This window comes from Copidosoma floridanum, unplaced genomic scaffold (assembly GCF_036245765.1).
Source record: "Copidosoma floridanum isolate Cflo_tuat_1 unplaced genomic scaffold, Cflo_Japanese_pri ptg000008l, whole genome shotgun sequence".
Taxonomy (NCBI): Eukaryota; Metazoa; Arthropoda; class Insecta; order Hymenoptera; family Encyrtidae; genus Copidosoma; species Copidosoma floridanum.
Genome location: NW_028321885.1, coordinates 362247 through 380934, shown reverse-complemented (window position 1 = coordinate 380934; position 18688 = coordinate 362247).

Sequence of the window (18688 nt, the reverse complement as noted above, 5' to 3'; positions counted from 1 at the left end):
AATCTCTTTGTCGATCATTCGAAAAAAAAAAAAAAAAACATGTATTCAATTCATCATTCAAACGAAATATTAAGCGATTTTCACCGCTCTTTTTGCAACAAATTCAATTAAATAAACGAAAGGTGCTAAGCATTAATAAATACAAATAATATTCTATCTTAATGTTAATAGTAAGTTACTATGAAATTCTGTTACATTTTTATGTAAAAGAGAAAGGAAGGGCGCGAGTAAGTGAATCACTTTTTTTTCTCTTGATGCATGTAGGAGAGCAAGCCGAATGTGGGAAGTGCCAATTTCTGAGTGGCTAAACTGGAGAAGTTCTATACAACTAGATTTTCAGCTATCATCATTTTTTCCAGAGAGATCAAGATTTTCTCCCAACAATGTTTCCAGCGTCATTTTTAAGCCAGCGCATAACGCTGGCTCCGCTACTCCCTATAAAAGAGCCTAGAAGCTCTGAAAAGAATAAGTATTTATTTTTATCCTCGACCGGTCGACTGGAAAGTTAGAGTCTGCCTCTGCTATCATACGGTCCTTCACGAGCGTGGTGTAACCTCGGCATCGGATACCTTGCGCTGGTTCGCCGCGTGTGAAAATTTTCAGATTCCATAACAAAAAATAAAAGCAAGTTGTCAAAAATTGTTAAGTTTTTCTAACGTTATTTCCTTCTTTCTTTGCGGCGTGGGCATAGCTTCTAAAGCTCACACCATTACTCGTTCCGATATTGGTAGCCTCTATATCACGGGAATAAACAACAAGTTGTTTTATACGTAAAATCTAGAGCAATCACGTCTATTCATGATGGTATTGGTGGCTCCTTAACCGGTCACGAACTAAGACTATAATTTACACGCTACGTAAACTCTAAAGCAACTAATTCTACTTGTGACGGTATTGGTAGCTTTTAAATCGTGAAACGGGACACCTACAGTACACCGCTCCAGGTAAGCACGTCGTGAGTAAGTGTGTCGCGATACAGCACAATAGCTACCCTGAGCCGTTAAAACTAGATTTTCTTTGCTTGAAAGTATTTATCCCCCTTTTCGAGTACCTTACCGCGTATTTACGACTATTCTTTAGCCCCGAGTCCCACCTTCGTGCCCAGTGTAAGTCCCGAGTTACTAAACGCAAGCTTTGACTCGAATAACTCGTCGCGCTGACGTAGCAGTACGCAATGTAATACGTGAACGATATTTTACAATAATATACAATTTCTAAAAATGTTAACAACAAAATTTTGAGTAAGTACTTTAAATTGCTAATCTCAGAAAAATGTTGTTTTGAAAATTGATAATGAAAGTATTTAAACCCTTTTTTTCTTCTGTTCAACAATGTATTGTATTTTTTATGAATTATGTACCTACTAAAAAATGTAAGAAAAAAAATAATAGTTGTTTTAGTCTGTGATTTTTTCAGTAGTATTGCTGAAAAATATATGGACGTAACCACTCGCTTATGGGGCTGGTGAGTTGGCAAGCTCAGCTTAGAAAGTACTAGTGAGATGAACCTTCTGAGCTGAGCTTCTAAACTCTCCAGCCACATTCATGCATAAATGTTTCTTAGAAATTTACCTAACAGTGATTTGGATTAAGTATAACTATGATCAGTTACAGTCACTGGTAAATTATTCCATACTTGTCCATCTGAAAATTATTGAATGATCTCTCGGTCGTCAATAAGAACAAAATTTAACATAAGAATTGCACTAACATGAGCAAAGTCTTTTTTTTTAAGAAAACTTTAATTTCTGATAAGATTTTTTTTACTAATACGAAAATTATCTAATATAAACATTTATATTATACTTTCGTACAAAACATTACTTTATAACAGTTAGGTTTAACTATTTCCTAATTATTAACGATAAAAAAGTGAGTGTCTAGGGATCACTAGTAGAAAAGAAACTTTAAAGTGATGTTATAGAAAACTTTAAAAAATATATTTTTTGTTACACGCAACAGAATGAATTAATAATTTCCCAAGAATCCCAGTCATCTAGATGTTGGTATTCCTCGTGCGATACGATGTTGACTGATCCTGACGCAATCGCGTGTTAAAGCTGTCCAGACTTAGCTGAATCCACTTCTCTTCAACAGAGATACGTAAGTATAAGAGGCCACTTCGTTGCGTGAAAAGTATAAACCTCTTTTTTATGTTCCTGTCGGCGAATTGGGTGCCCTACTGAACATATTCAGGTGACTTGTCATGTTATTTGTCACGTTACATGTCAGGTCAAAAGTAGTGCCAATTTACCATATAGAGTGTCATGTAGAATTGTCATGTGAAAGTGTCACGTGGATTTTTATAAGCTAGATTTTTCGCGATGCAAAATGAAAAAGTAAAACTTGTACTTCTAACTGCTTAAAAGCTGTCAGAATAGCTAATATAAATAGTAAAAAAAGGCATCCCTTGGCTCCAGTAAAGGGATTTGAAACTGGTCCGGATTATTGGTAGTCGAGTGTCTTTACCACTTGGCTAGAATGGATTAGACACTTGCGACAGAATTAAGATCCTTACCAGGTACATCTCAAACTACTGTTTATTTTCTGATTTTGTGAATTAAATTTACCACCTTAATTACCTAATTGATAATTAACTTATAGTAAATGTACATTTTACATTTTTTCGTGTCTCTTAATACGTTCGTCAAAAGTAAATTTAGTAATTGATCTTACAGCTTCTTTTCGTTCACGGATTTTACTTAATCCTTACGTATACTTTTGAGTCCAAAGAAAATAGTCTATTTATAAAAGTGTAATAAATTTGTTGTAATTGCTACAACAAAGATGTAGATTACCTGTTCCTTTTTAATACTTTTATGTGCGTATTGAATACAAGCAGAAAAATTACTTTTTCACTCATTTGTACAGTACTCAGATAAATTACATAAATTCCTGCAACGTAAGCTTGTACATAAAATAAGATTTTTTCGAAAACTATTAGATCCAAACAAAAATTTGGAAATTTTTATCTTAACTAGAATTGGAAATTGTAAAAAGCATTATCTTAAAGACATTTCTGTTGGTATTCGATACGCACATTAAAGTATTAAAGAGGAGAAGGTAATACACAACTTTGTTGTAGCAGTTAAAACAAATTTATGACATTTTAAAAAATAGACTTTTTTCCCTTGGAAAGTGAAGTATCTGTAAAGTTTAAGTAAAATCTGTGAACGAAAAGAAGTTGTACAATCAATTAATAGATTTACTGTTGACAAACGTATTAACAGACACGAAACGATGTAAAATGTACATTTACAAAAAGTCAATTATCAATTGGGTAACTAAGGCGGTAAATGTTGTTCACGAAATCATAAAATAAATATTAGTTTTAGATGTACCTGGTAAGGATCTAAATTCTGTCCCAAGTGTCTAATCCATTCTGCATGGCCAAGTGGTAAAGACACTCGATTACCAATTATTCGGACCAGGTTTAAATCTCTTTACTGAAGCTAAAAAATGCTTTTTTTTACTATTTATATCAGTTATTCTAACAGCTTTTAAGCAGTCAGAAGTACAAGTTTTACTTTTTCATTTTTGAATCGCGGAAAATCTAGCCTTTAAAAATCTACATGACACTTTCACATGATAATTCTACATGACACTCTATATGGCAAATTGGCACTACTTTTGACCTGACATGTCACGTCACAAATAACATGACAAGTCACCTGAATATTTTCAGTAGGGTGTTCTAGTCTTGAGGTTCTCTCTAGTAGAACTTGGCTGGTATGACTTTACTCGAAACGGCCAGTGCAGAGTGGGTCGTACACTGACAGCAGCAAGTAAGTATTTTTGTAATTTCACCTGGCAACTAAACAGACAAATATGTGGGTACTGTTCGAAGATAAGAAGTGAAAGGTGAATGACAAATTTCGTAACTAGAAAACTTTTGAATTACTCTTTTATTTTAATGAATGTTTAGAAGCGTAGTACAAATAAAAATGGCATCTCACTGTAGAATTTGCGGACTCGGCCGATGAAACTTCAGATACAACAGCTGAACAGAGTGGGTCGTACACAGCAGATATTCGCTCTGAGAATGAAGTTGGAAGAGATAAGAGAATCTAAGCCAGCCCTCATGGTGGTGAATGTGCGCGATCTAAAGGTATTCTACTGAACCAAAGTCAATATCATGTGTTGTTTTCATTAAATATTTTGAAAAATAGAAATTATGGAGGAAAACGTGTTGTCATTATTATTATGGGAGTCAAAATTTATCCATACAAATTGGTCATAACATGAAATTTTGTCAGCAGTCATCAATTGATAGACGTTGGAAGTAATAAAGCAGAGATCTCGTCTGCTCTACGCGCATCGTACTTGTAAGGCAGACGAAAGTGTGTAATTATTATCAATTAGTCAGAGTTTTAAAATGTTTCTGTTTAGACCTTCAAATAGAAAACTAAAAGAATGGTTTTATAAATTATTGAACTTACCGTCACTGATTAAAACATGCCGTGTTACATAAAATAGTCATACGACGTAATAATGTTGGAAATCACTGAAATTTTTTGTTCTTAAATTATTATTATCAACAGTATATTGATTTTGTTGTAAGCCCGGACAAAAACATATATCTGTAAATATAGCTATTATAAACAGCTGTTTTGACAGCTGTACATATATAACTATATATAATATAACTACCTATATTATAGCTATAATCAGGTATAATACTAGTGCTATCATTCGTATGATAACATTAAAACTGGGGGCCTGAAGTATTTTTGAACAATTTTTAAGAAACTCAAAATAATGTTTAAGATTTTTGTTTTTTTTCTACTGATTCAAAAATACTTCAGGCTCCCAGTTTTAATGTTATCATACGGGTGATAGCACTAATACTGTCTGAGAAACTTTCGAAAAATGCGATTGTAAACCAACTTTTATGTAAAATCTGAGCAAATTTTATGGCTATTCTTTATACCTATAATTATACCTGTTAATAAACGTTTACGTACACCATATTCATACACCCAATTATAGATATAATATGGATAGTTATAGCATATACGTACAGCTGCAAAAACAGCTGTTTGTAATAGCTAGATTTACAGCTATATATTTTTGTCCGGGAACTTGTGTTTTTGTTAACTAATATACAAAAGGGTATGTTTCCGTACGCTCAGAGTGCCAGCTTTGACCACGACTGGAGGGTGGTCATTCTCAGAGCTAATAGCCAAGTATTGAATTTCACCTAAAACGGTTAGTGCAGAGCGTGTCGTACACTAACGGCAATAGATAAGTATAGGAGTCAACTTCAGCAGTGCAATCACTGTCAAGTATTAACTCTCGAGTAGCTGAATTGTGCTGCGTGGTCGGGCCTTATACACGCTTTTAACATAGTGGGATTCAACGCTGAGCTTGTTGAGTCCTCTTATGACCATTGGTCAACTGATGAACAACAATCATAAGCATGTCTTATCGTTAGCCACTCACAGTAAGTGCACGTTCGCACTTCAATTTAACACGTAACCTTATGAATTGTTAAATTATAACCCGTTAAATTGAAGTTTTTTCAACATTCAATATCTAAAAAACGGTGTTGTGAATCGATCTCTAATTTTACATGTGTTTTTCTAACATCATTACAAATAAAGTTGCCTGAGGGCATACAACTTGTTTTGCCAAGATCATCGATTCCATACGCTGGCATTTGGCTTTTATAAACTTAAATAGTGGCATTGTTCTCAGCGCATAGAGGCGAAAGAAGTGTCATATGACGATCAAATGCAGGTTTAATTAATATTCAAAGTGAGTTATGGATCATAGTTAGTTATTTCATTAGTATTATAACGCCAGTATAGGGAAAAAGTGAAGAGGTCTGTTGTGATCTGGTAACTGAAAAGGGATGTTCTTATATTTCCGTAAGGTTAAATGGTTGCGAAATTATTCCGAAGGTGTACACAGTATATACAGGACGAGACTTATTTCGGGCTGCATTAAACTCCCAAGGCCATTACAGTAATTACCGTTTGTACATTAGTAACTGTGGTACAACTGTAATATTAGTTGCTAAAACCGTTATCGCACTTCCAATCGATTTGAGGGCACACGCACTATGTGACTATTTTATTTGGTAAGGTGGGTAAAAATAGAATTGGAGACCCCGAAAACGTTCCCATGAAAGAATTGCCAGAGCTGCCAATACGGCCAAGCCTTGAGTCAGTACTGGCAGCCGTAGCATCGTATGCCAGACTTCGGCCGAGGCTTGTGCCAACGCTGGAATGATAAGATCGGACCAAAGTCCGCACATCTGTACTGGGACGTTACAGTTTGCCAACCTTCTCAAATTTCCGATGTAAACATCGGTATCTGGACAATGCCCATGCTTTGTCATTAGTTTTCTTGTCAATTTTCGCAACTTAACCTAAACTTACTCAAACGTCTAATTTTTCTTACAAAGCAACGTTGTTTACGTTTAGAAAAAAATATTTTCAAAGCCATGTTACGCCTATTTAAAAAAATCAAGAGCTCTAAAAAAAAAGAAATCGCCGTCTTCGTCGTCGTCACCAACATTGTTGTCAACATCTAATTCTTCAGTTAGCTATGTACCCAAAAAACGGAGAGGCAGTGATACACTGACCAATGTTGTCGCGAAAAAAGTTATTGAAAATTTATCAGATATTAGGCAAGTTTTTTTTAACATGTGTATGTATGAAATTATGAAATTATAAATATTCAAAGCGAATTAATCGCCAGTTTTATTTATTTAAAAAATCTGGAGGCATTTGCGTTGTTACGGTTATAACTAAAATAGCTAAAGCAATGTCAGTACCGTTTCTGCTGTACGTTATCGAAGACAAATTGTCGACGCTTAAGCAATTGCGTAATTAATTTTTTTAATGAATTCATTATAGTCGATATTATACTAAGGTTACATTTTTAAAGGGGTGTCATTTATTTTGGGGTTATTTAAGGGATTATATGAATTATTTTACGAATATTTTAAAGAAAGATTGTATGACATTGAGAAAAACAATTTTCATCTATAATAATTTTACCATTCTTATCATCGTTTTAAAAAGTCTTGATCGGGGAAAGTAAAAACTTCAGACATCGTTCGAAACGCTTGATATTGCGAGCTCGAGGAACGATACAAGCAAGGAAGATGACTTGACAAGAGAAAACGATAGGATTCAGTTAATTACCGACCACGAATCGCAAACTCCGCGAGTTTGATGACATTCCTAATGCTCAAAACATCTTGACAACCACACCGTCGAATCTTGATCGTGCGAAGAAAAAAAAAGAAAACGGCAAAATAACGTAGAGCTGAATGATGATGTTGTCAATCAAGAAATCGAAGTAGTGATCGATTCAAAGATTCAGCTAGCGACACGAGAGGATTTAGATAACTTTTTTTTTTAATTAAAAAGGATCTAACGTTATTGAGAAGCAGTATCCAGTATGATTTAAGGCAAGATCAAGACATAATATTGTCAAACTTCATTATGAAGGAGGGGTCTGCTACGCAAGAGGCTCTAGATGCTCTAAAATCGATCTTCTCTTTTAAATCTGGCTGTGAATTTGTGAATTTCTATAAGAAGGCAAAGAATAATAAAGAGAAACAAAATTTGGTAAATAAACATAAATGTAAAAAAAAATAGAATAAAAAAGTAAAAAATGTGATTTTAATAATTAACGATTTATTTTAATTTGGCGCTTTTTCAGATATTGTGGATGAGAAAAATAATAACTGGTCAGGATACCTACAAAACTGCCATAGCAAGGATTCTGAAATCTATGTTAGCAATGGCAGTTCAGACCGAATATTCCGGTTGTAGTAGTTCGATGAAAGGTGAAAGAGAAAAAAATTTCAGCCAAATTGAAACGTACAAATTAATAAAAGGTTGTAGATTTTCTTTTTTTTTCCAAACATTTATTAAAAGCAACCTTTTCAATAAAAAAATGTTTACAGATCTCGTAGCTGAAAAATATGAAACCTGCGATCAAGCTATTCAGAGCTACGTATCACAATGGTTTTCGGGATCTGGTGATCGAGAGAGAGGGCGCACGCAGAGAGCAGTATCTAAGTCAACATCAACATTTGTACTCAATTCAGATCAGGCACCTTTATAAAAAACTAATTTGTATCCGATTTGATTTAAAGTTATTGTTAATGAACGTTGTATCTGATTTAATTTTACAGTTATTGTTAATAAACGTTACCAGTTATGATAATTATGGTTTAATAATCTAAAAATGGAGTTTGTCAATATAAATTCTATGTATGAAAAGTAACGGAAACAAATTACGTGCCCGTAACATATCTAAATTAATATTGGATTTGTGCATTTGCCAGTATTGGCCAAATAATGAGACCGGATATTCAAACAATACTGTAGACTGTATGCTGGCCTCATCTTATTATTCCAGCATTGGTCCAACGTTAGACCAATGCTGGCGAGCACTACTGGCAGTAACGGCTGTCAACGTCACACCAGTTTTGGGCCAGACAAGCATTCTTTCATGGGTTACCGCGCTTAGAAGGTATGCGTTCATGACGTTAGCAGTTTCATTTATTATAGTGATTAAACTTGAGCTGCGTAAGCCCCCTCAGGCGATTACAGCTGTTATTCTTGTATTATACAAATCAAAAGAGCAGTGGGGAAAAATATAATGGCCAATGTCGACATAGCACTTTAAACAAGCTGAAGATGAGCGAGTTTGATCAGTTAATGTTATTTTATATTTCTAAATGAATACTAAAAACCTGAAATAATCATTGTCAAGCTCGAATCATTTTTGCAAAAAAAAAAAAAATAATAATTATGATAATCTCTATTCAGTTTAAAAATATGGTTTCAAACTTGTTCCATGTTTAACCTAATGAAGGTGATTTTTCTGTATTTTATGTTTATATTTGAAAAATAAAAATTATGATTTCACTGCAACAGTCAATTTTTGTCTTTATTAATTTATGGTTTTACCCAATCAAAATTAAGAATATGTTTTTAAATGCAAAATTCATTAATTGATTGAACTATTTAAAGACTATATTCAATTTATTTGCATAAATGAGTAATACTTTTAATAAGAATAATGATGTTCAGAAATCTTTTAAATTCATCTCATAATTTTGGCTGCCAGTGTGTAATATCTTTTCTCTTCCTCCCGACTTTTATTCATTTTGAGGAATTTCAGCTTACAACAAATGATAAGTATTAGGAAAGCATTCATGGGATATCACCAATGAGGCGAGGTATTTCTTAATACTAACAAATAAGGCCACAATCAGAACGTCAAGTGAATCGGGGTAATTTATTTTAACATTACTAGTCGTGTTCTTATTGTCATACGCGTGTATAATAATTCACATTCAATAGGTTTTGTAATACATGATCCTTTATAAATTACTCTATTTTATCGCTACTAAACTTTGCTGACATTGTCCGTCAATAAATATTCCGGAGGTCCGATCAAGAACGTATTTGTCCCTGCATGTACACGTGAGATTATTTTAAGCCCGACGTTAACATTAGTAGAAACGGTTTCAGTAACCCCCTGAGGAGTTTACCTGCCGAATCAGACCTGGAGATGGTAACGCTGGTTGAGGGACGCCCAACTTTCGGAGGTGATGTTCTGGAAAGGCCCAGCGAGTCAGTGGTGGGCTTGTTGATTTGCTCCACTTTCTCCTTGAAATTCAGTGGGTCTGGAATGACAGGATTCACCATAAAGATTTCAGCCCCGACTCTTGTCTGGGACAGGATCAAGCTGCATACTTTCTTTTCCCAGTCCTATTATTGCAACTTTTACTTTTTCGACCAAGCGAAGCGGCCTTGCGACTTGTCCCTTTGCGGGTTTTTCTAGCTCTCCTTCGGCCCAGCGCTATAAAACATCTTTACGCCTAGAGCTTCGCTCCCCACGCATGGCTTTTCCCTCTCCTATCACGAGCCATTGGCCAGGGCCGGACTCCTTGAGTGGGATCCGTCACAAGTGTCATTTACTTCTCTTTATCGATGTTTTTTTTAGAACTGTGTTCTGTTTAACATTACCTAAGCAAACAAAATTTTCGAAAATTATTAATGGCTAAAACTTATTGCAATAATATATACGAACGGAAAAATTTCAACAAAAAATTTAAATTTATCCCATTTCAATATAAAAATTCTTATCAATAAACTCATGTAAACATTTTTCTTGTTACTAAATAGAAAGATAATAAAATACAATACAAAACTTTTGCTACGTTTCATTAACTTTTCAATTTGACCCGGACACATTAATACGGGAAACATATGAACAGTACAAAAAAATGAATTATTTTTAGATGATTTAAACAATAAAAATGTGTAATAAAATTAATTTTTTTCAACCGTATGCTTATTCGATCAAATTTCAGGTTTTTTCATGTATCTATTTACTTGTATACACTTTTTTACTCGCATAAGTGTATTAAATATGTGTGGACAATCCAAGTCAAATAAAATTTGAACGTCGTAACGTACGATCCGACCAAATGACGTACGATTCATAATAAAATGTTCATAATAATAATTTCAATATCGATGTCTCAGACCAAAATGTCTGTTTTCAGACATTACTTTCTTTGGTTCAAACCAAGGCTGCCCGCTTACTTATTCGGCAAAAAAAAGTAAGATCCTTAAAATGTATCAGAAATTTTTTTTTTTTTTCGCAAAGTATCAACGGTGCGGGTGGCGCTGGCTTAGGCGCGCCGCTGATGTAGGCCACGCAGTTCTATCGCAGTTTAAAGAGACAAATTTTGTATGTACTTTTTATTGTGAAAACTGTTCGGTATCATATGTAAGTAAGACAAAGTATAGGTCCGCATTAACGAACCCATAAAGAACAAAAATTTCGATTCTGTCATTCAGGCACATCAAAATACTTTCAACCATGAGTTCGATTGGAACAACATTGAAATACTTGACTAAGACTCTAAGTAAGAAAAAAAAAATTTTCTTAAATGTTTTATATAAAACTGCTCAAGAACAACATCAATAAGGAAGATGTACTTTCCTTTGATCGAGCACATCATCCTTTACTACGTGAGTTTAAATGTTTCAATCGATTTAATGCTCTCAACCGTCTACCTCTGTCGCTTCGCTTATATAAGCGCTAATGTGTTATATAATTCATAGTTAGTCTATCGTTCAACCTGTGACAAGTGAGTCAAAATGCTAACGAATTCTCGCGTACCTGTTATAGATGGTCAGCGAAACGTTATTGCCATAATAAATCAATATAAGAAAATTTAAATACACCTTGTGTGGAATTAATAAAAATAAAGTTTATAAATATTACAAGTAATGGCTCCCTTGCGAGCTTCGCTTATTCTCTCGCGTTGTAAAAAATAACCAAATCCTACGAAGTACCGATAGTAGAGTAGCCAACGACATATGTATAGAATTAATAAAAAAAAGGTTTTAAAATATAATTAGTAATGGCTCCATCGCGAGCTTCAGTGGCTCGCTCACCTTTTAAAAAATAAAAAAAACCTATAAAGTATCGATAGTAGAGTATCCAACCACATATGCGTGGAATTAATAAAAAAAAAAGTATATTACGCATGGGATGCTCAGTAGGCAACCTATTCGCAGAGCATCCTGGGTAACGCTGATAGCTTGTGTTAGATGACGACTTGCGTAAATTAATAAATTTTTATTTTTATTCTATTTTATCCTGTTATATTTCATTCCCAATGATAAAATTTTAAGACTCTTTACAGAGTCATACTCAACGAGAGTCGTCGCCTAACAAAGCTGACTGTGAACTTCGTGGCTCTTGGAAGTGTCAAGTGACAACCGAAGCGAGCCATGAAGCCTAAACACATGAAGTCAGCAAGTACCGGCCCCATAGCAAGTAAGACAAAGAAGTTTAACTAAAACTTCGTGCAAGGTGCATTTCTTTGCGCGGCGTTTTAGTTAGTAGCCCGCTGCCGCTCATCAAGTGCAGACGTAATAATTAATTTTATAAGATTAACCAGACGTTCCGTCTATTTTTTCCTTTTCTGTTTTATTTTATATGTATACTAGTAATATCAAATAAAGTGATATAAAACTAATTGGAAAAGGAATTTAAATTATTATAAAATAATAAATAACAAATAAATAAATATAAAAATAAATAATCATAAATCGACGGAAAGAGAAAGTGCAGGTCGTCAGAACTGATAATTAGCGGATAGAAAGGTAAGTTAATCTGGATATTATATTCAACACTCTACTTCTTCCTTCCTTTTAATCTTTTCTTAAACAAACAAATAGTTGGACTATCTGCTGTCCCGCAGCCTGTGAAGGAGCGTGAGACTGTAGTCCACAGTTTTTAGTTTTTGATTTGAAGCTGAAAACAAACTTAAATGACATTAAACGTTATTTAACAAAATTGGTAGCAGAGCGTGGTTTATGGTCTCTAATTATTTGTTTGTTTATTATATATTCTCTTATTACTATTTTTTCCTAAGAAACACCAAACACCATTCAATGAAGCATGTTAATGAATGACGCGTAATACCCCATATAGTACACTGTGCGCGGACGCGTACATGCTGTGCTTTTGCGGATAGCATGGTATATGCGATATTTCGTTATAACTAAAAAAAAATAAATAAATAAATAAATAAAATAAATAAATAAAGTAAAAAAAAAAAAAAAAAAAAAAAAAAAAAAAAAAAAAAAAAAAAAAGAAAAGAAAATAATAAATGTAATACTACATTAATAAATAAACGGAAAAATAAATAAGAGTTAACTGTCGTTAAAATAACAAAAAAATAAATAAGTAATAGTATAATAATGTGTTTTAAATGATAATAGAAAAATAAGAAAATAGTGACCTCTTATACTACACGCTTACAAGACAGAACAAATACACTGTTCCTACCCTGAATCTGCTAACCAGAGCGGTTCATCCCTCTTGTCCTGCTGAAATAGCGGACATTCTATACCCAAGATCTGCTGACCAGAGCGGTCTTTCTCTTCCTACCCTGAATCTGCTAACCAGAGCGGTTCATCCCCATTAGTCCTGCTGAAATAGCGGACACTCTTTACCCTAGATCTGCTACTTAAAGCGGTCTATCAAAATAACAAATACATACACACAGACATATTTGCACGTAATAGTGTAAGTAGAAGAATAATTCTTAAAAAACGGAGTATAGATTTAATATAATTAATGATTTCACTTATATACCCACGATTGTTTATAAAATAATATTTCATGAAACCACCAACGAATAATTTTGCGAGTAATAAAAAAGGTAAGAGAAGTGGTAGAAAATTGTTTATGCAGGAGCTTGTAAGAGAAAAAAACGTTCTAGAAAAAAAATTAGATTTTATTAATAATCAGTTACAAAATTACTATAACTGTGATACATTAAACAGTAATTTATCAAAAAACAAAAAAATCGAAAAACAAGTAGTAAGTACGTTTCAGAAAAATAATTTTTATAATTCAGAAATTAATGTTCAGCGGAAATGCGATAATTTTAAAATTCGATTAAATACACAATTTGATGAATTAATTGCTTTCGCGAAAAAAGAGTTTCTTAAAGGCACTCAAGAACATATAAACGCATAGGCAGGAGATTACTCATATACATACGAATATATAAAAAAAAAATTATTAATACGGTATTTAAACCGTGACCGTCGAGCCCATTCTTGCTTAAAGAGGAAAAAGTGTTAAGTTAAGTCAGATACTCTCATACAGAAAGAGCCCTTCAATATTACACCGCGCACTAGCTGATGCTCGCGTAGCAATTTGTATGTATAGCTACACATGCCACATTAGAAATCCCTGCGCCGTATACTCCCTGGCTTAAAGCAGATTATATCATATAAGCGTGCTTGATTACACTCTCTCACTTTAGTTTTTGGGCATACACATAGTACACTTATCGTATACCTATAAAAATTAAAGCAAACTTATTGCACTTGCATGCGTTAAGCAAACGCTTACATTAAACACATACACATCCACACACGAATAAAGACACAGATATATATATATATATATATATATATAAACAATTCTTTCTTTATTTCTTATGTCTTCTGCGATAAATGTCAAGGATTTGATAGAATATTTTTCCAAAACAAAGAAACAAAACAAAATAGTAGTAGAATTTTTTTTTTTTTTTTTTGTTAGTATTACACACATAAAGAATAAAAAAAAAAAATTTTAAATAAAAAAGGTTCAAACAATAAAAAAAAAAAAAAAAAAAGAGAAGAAAAAAACCGCTTGTAAGGTATTATACAACTAAAAAAATGGTCAATGGAAACGATGATGCCGATATCACAGTAGCCGAAGCGCTGATGGAGTCTCTCAATGCCAACTTCTCATTTCAGCATGCGATTAAATCCATCCCTATATTCGATGGGAAAAATATTTCACTGAAGGATTATATACAAGATGTTAGAAATGGAGAAAGCTGGGTCAGAGATGATCAAAAAGATTTATATAAAAGAGCAGTATTGCAAAATCTACGAGGTGCCGCACGCATAAGCGTAAGTGGCCAAGATTTCGAAAATCTTGAAGCATTTATAACCCATTTAAAAAAAAGATATGCAACAGGAAAAACCGTTGCTTACTATCAAACTCAGCTACAGAAAGGGCGCCAACGACAAGGCCAATCGGTTGGTGAATATTATGATTATGTAAACCTACTGCTAAGCGGTGCTGAAAAAGCCTTGATGGAAGATTAAGGCAATACATACAACGCACATATGATGACCCCTATAAAAGACATGGCGTTAGACATGTTCATAAAAGGACTAGCACCTATGATAAGCCAGCAGGTAGATGCGAAAGAACCTGCTTCTCTAGCCGACGCCTTCGATTACGCGTTGAGATTGGAGAGCCGAATGAGAGCGGGTATAGTTCCGGATACGCGATATCAAGGACTACCTCGTAGTGACTTTAGAAATAATTTAACCAACTCATATCAACAGCAGAATAGGTATCCCGATCAGCCATTCTCATCACATCAAGTGGCACAAGTTAATGAACAACAAATCGACAATGAGAATAATCACGCTGATAGGCAGTATAATAATTATCAAAATTATAATAGACAATATCAACAACAAAATAATGGACAGAATTACTGTAAAAATTATCAGAATCAGGGAAGAAATCGGAATTTTCAAAATCAATCGAGAAATTCTAATTATTATCAGAATAATTTCGGACGATATAATAACGAAAATCCTAATGATTATTACACTCAAAGGAATGCTAATTTTAATCAAGGATACCGAGGCAGAGGTCAGAATTACAATAGGTATTCCCGAAATAATAATTATAATAGTTATAATCAACAAAGTTTTAATCCTAACTATCAGAATCAGAACTTTCAAAATCAATACCAACCAGGAGGCGATCGTTTGCCGCATCATTTAAACTCTCAGGCGGCTCACCCCAATCGTCGTTCGGAGGTGAGCCCCCAAAGACAGAATTCAACCCCTACACCGAATGTTTCAGCGCAGGTAATGAAAATAGCAACAGAATTGAAACCGTCCACATTGGTACCTGCCAGGGACTTGGCGTAGACGACGAGCCTACAAGTATAAGGTTATCAATCCCAGAAGAGAAAAATCACTTTATAACACTCATGCTCGATAATGGCGCTGCCACAAATCTGATTAAATTAGATCAGTTACACCCATATTCACGAGTAGAGACTAGTGAAATTATTAACCTTACTGGAATCACACCTCACCCAGTTTTAACTAAAGGAACAACGTATATGACCATACAAGGAAAACCTACAATTTTTTATGTGATCCCTAACGATTTTCCGATCAAAGATGGCGGTTTATTGGGTCGAAACTTTTGTAAGGAACAACGAGCCACATTATCATATTATTATGATGCTATAGTACTAGATGATGACGTAATGAACCCCATCCCTTTTTTAAAAACTCTTGAGGAAATAGAGCAATTGGAAAGAGATGAAAAAGAACAAAAAACCATAAAACTCAAAAAACAAGCACAGGAAAATTAAATTTTAGCTACAACCCTTGATACTAACAAAGAGACGGAATGCCTTAAGGATAAAATTAACCAACAGAAATTTTATGACGAATACATTGTAGGCCCACCCGAAAGGTCAAATATACCTAAGTACGAAAAATTTGGAGACATAAAAGCTGATTTTCATTTTCGAGATGAGTTTGATAAATTGATCTTATCAGAAAGAGGTGAAAATCTTATGAAGGCCACTGATAATAAAACTGATAAAAGTGGGATATACAGTGAAAATAATGAATTAGTCGACCAACCCCATGCCATTGATCAGAATAAAAATACTCCTAGTGAAGAACATTGCCCTAATGAGGAACAAAAAAATACCAGTAAAGCAACTAAATATACGATTAAGGCTCGAACACGTCAAATAGTAAGAATTAATTTAATTAATACTAATTTAACTGAAGGATACTACCGCGAATAGATGTAGGGTGTGATAACATATATTTAGGAGAAGGAATAGTAAAAAATGAGAACGGTCAATGTAATATTATGGCAATAAATACTAATAAGGATGATATTACGATTGAAATAGACCCAAAAGAAATCCTACCTTTCGAATACATTGCACCTGAATTTGATCCCGATACTAGCAGCGAACATGAAAGACCAATTGTTAAAAATAAACGAGATAGAATAAACGACCTAAAAGGACTCGTGCGCACCGGTCATTTAAACTTGGAAGAACGAGACCAAATATATCAATTGATTTCTGAATTCTCAGAAATCTTCTTGTTACCAGGAGACATTTTACCGTGTACTAACCTCGTCGCACACGAAATCCCGACGGAAAATAACATCCCTATCAACACTAAACAATATCGTCACCCACCAGTACATAGAAAAGTTTTAGAGGAACACGTAGCAAAGAAACTTAACGATGAAATAATTGAACCTTCGTCATCACCGTATAATTCACCTCTTTGGATTGTCCCTAAAAAACCTGATAGCCAGGGAAACCCAAGATGGAGGGTAGTAATTGATTTCCGAGAACTTAATAAAAAGACCATTGGTGATGCATATCCATTGCCTAATATCGCAGATATTATGGACCAGTTGTGAGGAGCCGTATATTTTTCAGTTTTCGATTTGGCAAGTGGATTCCAACAAATTCCCATGGATGAACATGATAAGTATAAAACAGCATTTACGACACCCCATGGACATTACCAATATAGACGAATGCCCGAAGGCCTGAAAAACGCACCTGCCACGTTCCAACGACTAATGGATCTCATATTGAGAGGCTTATTGAATGTTGAAATGCTAGTGTATTTAGATGATATTATTATTTACGCAAAAGATCTAGTAGATCACGAGCGTAAAGTTAGGTTACTTTTCGATCGGTTAAGATCAGCGAACATGGTACTCCAACCAGATAAAGTTGAATTTTTGCGAAAAGAAGTAATATTTCTTGGGCATATAGTGAGTCAACGAGGGATTGAACCAGACCCTAAAAAGATACAAGCCGTTAGAGAATTTCCTCAACCAAAAACTATGAAAAATATTAGACAATTTTTAGGACTAGCAGGATACTATAGACGCTTTATTAAAAATTTTTCAAAAATAGCTAAACCATTATCAGATTTATTAAAAAAGGGAGAAAAATTTAAATGGACTGAAGTGCAGGAAAAGAGTTTTCAAATACTAAAGGATCACCTATGCCAAGAGCCTATTTTACAACTCCCCGACTTTAGTAAATCATTCAAGTTAACAACAGATGCATCTGACTATGCAATTGGAGCGGTATTGAGTCAGGAAAAAGATGGGTTTGACCATCCTGTCGCTTACCTTTCAAGAACTTTAAATAAAGCCGAAATAAATTATTCCACGACTGAAAAGGAATGTCTAGCCGCACTATATGCAATGCATCACTTTCGTTCGTATTTATTAGGAAATAAATTCGTTCTCGTAGCCGATCATGAGCCATTGAATTGGATGCATACAAGAAAAGACCCAGGTCAGCGTTTGATGCGCTGGATGTTTAAATTCACCGACTATGAATACACTTTTAAATACAAACCAGGAAGACTCAATACCAACGCTGATGCATTATCTAGAAACCCAGTAGGACCATTTCTTTGTGCAGAAAATAATATAAACAATGGATTACCATTACTAAGAGTTATGATGATGGGTCGAAAGAAAATAGAGGAAAAGAAGAAAACAGAATTACAAAGTCAGAAGAAAGAAACAGTAAGAGCACCCAAATTAACGACGATCAAACCTAAAGCATTGCCAACAACCTCGAAGGAAATAATAGGAGTAACAAAACCAAGAAGCATGACCAAATCAGAACCAGATGAACCTAAGTTGATCAAGGGTCCTGGACGACCCCTTGGTTCAAAAACAAACAAAGAACGGCCGAAATTAGATCATAGTGTGATTGCTCAAAGAACCCGAACAAAAACATTTCCACAGCCACAGAAATCATCTACATTTCAACCGAATATATTAAGAAATGTCACTAAAAATACATCAAAAGACTCTAGCTCATTAAAAGTGAATTTTTCAGAATCAGTAGCCTCAACATCACACGCTAGCGATACGAATTTAGAAACTACAGAATTAAAACAAAATAGTTCCAAAAATGAGGAAATGACACAATTACCAGTTAGAGATATAATTGACCTTGGTGCATCCTCAAGAACAAGTATGTTCTCCGAAAATGACCCAAGCGATACTGAAGAATCGTC